Genomic DNA, 4,468 nt, shown 5'->3' on the forward strand with positions numbered 1-4,468 from the left:
TGTCCTATCTCTGTGTGTCTTCTTGAAGTCCATGAGCCAAAGAGGGCATGATGCCACAGACCTGTAATCCCAGGACTCTGTGAGGCTGAGGCAACAAAATCATAAGTTTGATCACAGCCTGGTGTCAAATTAACAAGCTTCTGAGATCTTGTTTCAAACTTTCAAACAGAAAAAAAGAAAAAGAATTGGGGATATAGCTCAGGGGAAAGGCCCTGGTTTCAATACCAAATATGTCAACAACAACACAACTCAAATCAAACAAAAAGCAACAAAAAACAAACTAGAATGCCCAAGGACAAAGCCTGATCAATGATTTGAAGTGGTTTAAAAGAAAAATATTGCAGAAAACTTTACCATCTCAAATGAATCATCTTGACACAGCTATATGGAACACTCTAGAGTCTCTGCTCAAGGTATAGTTGGGAATATTTTTCAGGGATTAAACCCTAGCAGTGTTTCATTACATGATTGTTTAAAATAGTGACCATTACTTTATAAATGTTTTTATTAACCAGAATGGTAACTATTCATATGAACTTTATGAGATTTTGGATATTAGTCAGACAATTTATATAGTTTTTTGTCTGTTCATTTACCTAGATGTTGACAATTTTTTTTTCATTTTATGTATTTGATATAGGGTCTCAGTACACAGCTCGGACTTGCACTGAACCTCCTGTTTTTAGCCTCCCCAGCTCTGGGATTACAGGAGTGCACCCCTATGCCTGGACTCCATTGCCAACTCAGTGAGGCTCGGGGATGGGCCTGGCATGGCATGCGGGACTAGAGATTGAACCCTGGTCCCTGAACTTCCCTAAGTAGGCACTTAATTTGCTGAGCTATCTTACTGGCATGACAAGTTTTAAGTAAAATAATGACCGAAACTTGTGTAAAAACTCTGTGAAGCCTATGAGGAAAAATTTGAATGCATATGAATCAAAAAATGTAACAAGCTATGAGCATGAAACAAACTCTGAAAATAGTGATTGAGAAAGAGCACTAATAAAAAAAATAGGAATTAGAAAAATTGAGAGGGAAACATTGAACAAATACCAACTGAACCAAGACCAGTACTCAGAAGTACAAGGTATGTGTATTAAGATGCTGAATAATGAAGGCAAGAATTAAACATGAACAGTAAATACTCAGAATGTAATGATGAAAAATATTCACTTCATTCAGCCTCTGAGATACTTGCTCCGTAATGAAAGCTGCTACCCGAGGGACACAAGAAGAAAAATTCCACAAAGAAGACAAATGTTTATAAAATTTAGAAATGGCACTTGTGTCACTGAGGCTCTCAATCAAATTTTTGCCTGGAAATGGTTCATAGCACTCGGAAAAGTGAGTCAGGATAAAACGTGTTCATCTTGTATTACCAGTTCTTCAAACATGCTAACATGATGCAGGTTGATGAATAATTAGGTGCTCATACATTTAAACTTTTAGGAAATATGTTAGTCTTACTTCACCCTGCCTCCATGCATTGATGATACGTCAAACTGAGAAGAAGATAGTCCATCTATTTCTAATTTATTGAGGAGACATGGTTATTTATTAATATTGTTATTTAATTACACTTTAGTTAATTATTCATTGGTAACTGTAAAAACTATCAAAGCAATAATTATTAAAGTAGGATATATAGCTTATGAGAACCTAGCTTGTAAAGGATATTTTAAGGAAAAATAGAACTAGATATGGGTCTTGAAGACTGCTGAATATGAAGAGGAAAGAAGAATATACAAGAATCCCAGTAATCATTTCAAAGGGGATATAAATTTGAGATTCTGCACACAGCATTTGTAAACTTGTAAATTTCAATCATTACTGAAGAGTTTTCTGGAGCACAGATATGACATCTGTTAACCCTCATGCATTATAATAATGTTTGGTTTTAATTTTTTTCTTTTTTTTATTTCATGAAAAAATAAAATGAAATTTTATAACAAAATAAGAGAGTAACAATAGTTAATACAGTGTATCATTATCTTCAAAGTATTTCTTGGAATGCAAGAATTTGAGAAAAAATATTCTTTTATAAAGTAGAAACAGGAGCCAGGGAGATGGCTCAGTGGATTAAGCGCTTCCCTGGCAAGCACAAGGGCCTGAGTTCAATCCCCGGTTCTGAAAAAAAAAAAAAAAAAAAGGTAGAAACAGATGTTACTTAAAAACTTTCTATTAAATCAACTGCAAAAACCTCATAATATAAATGAAAAAGTTAACATATAGATAATAGATATTTTTAGCAGTGGAGTAGGTAATTTAGAGAACCATCAGAACCTCTCTCCACTTTTTTTTTTCCAGAATCGGGGATTGAACTTAGGCCCTTGCACTTGCCAGGGAAGCACTTATTCCACTGAGCCATCTCCCTGGCCCTCTCCACTTTCAATGTATCTTCCATTTTACTTCTCATTTCTCTCTCTATTTTTTGCATTTCTCATATAAGAGAAGCCATGCCATATTTAAGCATGTTTCTGACTTATTTCACTTCATACCATGTTCTCAAGTTGCATCCATTCACCTATGAATTATTCAATTTTAGGCTTCTTTACAGAAGGGTAGTACTCATTGGGTATAAACACCACAATTTCTTTATCCGTTCATCCGTTGACGGATATATGTGATGTTTCCAAGTTCTAACTATTATAAATTGTGCTGCTACAAACATGGGTAAGCTTGTGTCCCTGTAATACAATAATTTCAAATCTTTTAAGAAGTTACTATCTTCATCTTGTACAGCAAATAACCACTAAAGAGAGGAGGAAATATGTTAATTATTGGAACTGCCCTACCAATTTGATTTGAAACTGTCTCATTGATATTCGTTTCTCAATAAAATTATGGGAAAAAAGGAAATGAATCTGATACTTGTGTTTTTTTTTTAAAGTTACCAAGAAGGGGGCTACCTGGGCTAAATGGAATTTGTAGTTTTAGTCTTTTGAGGAATCTCTACATTGATTTTGATGGTGGTTATGCCAGTTTACATTCCCATGAAAAATATATGAGTTTCTTTGTCCACATATCCTCAGAAGCATTCGTTGTTATTAGATTTTTTTAATGATAGCTGTTGTGGCTTGTATCTGGTTGTCTCCCAAAGATTTCTGCTCTCCTGGGTGGGAACTTCAGGAGGTGGCTGGATCATGGGTGTGTGATAGTGAGTTATGATATGTGATACTAGCATTAAGGTTGTGTGATAATTCAACGGCTAGAGTAGCTATTAGTGTGGACAATGGAAAAGAACATACTGGATGTGGGTAGAATCACCCAAAAGGCTTATAGCCTGGATGGGATAAAAAGGGAAAGGAGACCAATTACTGGCTGCCTCTTTCCTTCTCTGCCATGCACCCATTCTCTTGTGTGATGCCCCACTGCTATGTCACCCTGCCTTTGAGCAAGTTGACTGTGGAATGAAATCTCTACAAACTGTGCTTTGAAATAAGCCTTTTTTTCCTTTAATTGAAGGTATCACGAATTTTGTCTCAGCAATGAGTAAAGTAACTAAGAAAATAGGCATTTTTTGGAGGTAAGATAGTATCTCAAATTAGTTTTAACCTGCAATTTTCTAATATCCAGTGATATTAAAAATGTTTTAATTTATTTATGGGCAATTTAAAATTTATTTTATTGGTTATCTTCTTCTTAAACATGTCTATTCATTTTGGTTGCTCACTGTTTTTTCTGGATAGCAAAAGTTTTTATTTTTTTCTTTCTTTTTAAATTTTTCCCCATAATATTATTGATAAACAAATAGCAATGAGACAGTTTCAAATCAAATTGGTAGGACAGTTTCAATAATTCACACATTGCATACATTCTTCCTAGTGGCTAATTGCTGTATAAGATGCGGACAGGATATCCTATTTACAAACACCTAGAACAAATCACTGTATTCATTAAGAGAATGTAACTATATATGTAACCTAAGCGCTTTGAATACACGGATACAAAATGGACACTCATTGTATACAGTTTTTTTTTAAGTTCCATTTTTTGAATACTATAGGTGTGTAAACTCAGCAAAATATTCCAAAAGAGTCCAGGAGCCCATAATAGTATTGGGTCTTCCGCTTGACTGACAATGTCAGAAATTGTTGACCTGAGTCCCCTACAGCTCAACATAACAGCATTGCTTTACTTCCTATATTTCGTAATCATACTTTTCTGCTAGATGGTTAAGACCAAGGTAAAGCAGGACCTATACAACAAGAGTTGTAGCTTTTGGCTCTGATAAGGTCAGTCAAATCCCCTCAGGATTTATCCTGAGATCCTGTACCTCAGATTGGAGAACCTTTGTTAGTGTCAACCATGTGGATGAGTCACGGCCATTACTTGGCCAATGTGCTAACTGTGAAAGCCTGAAAGAATGTTTTCCCTCCATGTGACTTGCCTTAGGCACACTCTACATCATCGATCACTTTCCTCTTTGGTTCATAACCTCCTTGATCAGAAAATTTGGGACACTACC

This window comes from Octodon degus, unplaced genomic scaffold (genome assembly GCF_000260255.1).
Source record: "Octodon degus isolate 3935 unplaced genomic scaffold, OctDeg1.0 scaffold00041, whole genome shotgun sequence".
Classification (NCBI taxonomy): domain Eukaryota; kingdom Metazoa; phylum Chordata; class Mammalia; order Rodentia; family Octodontidae; genus Octodon; species Octodon degus.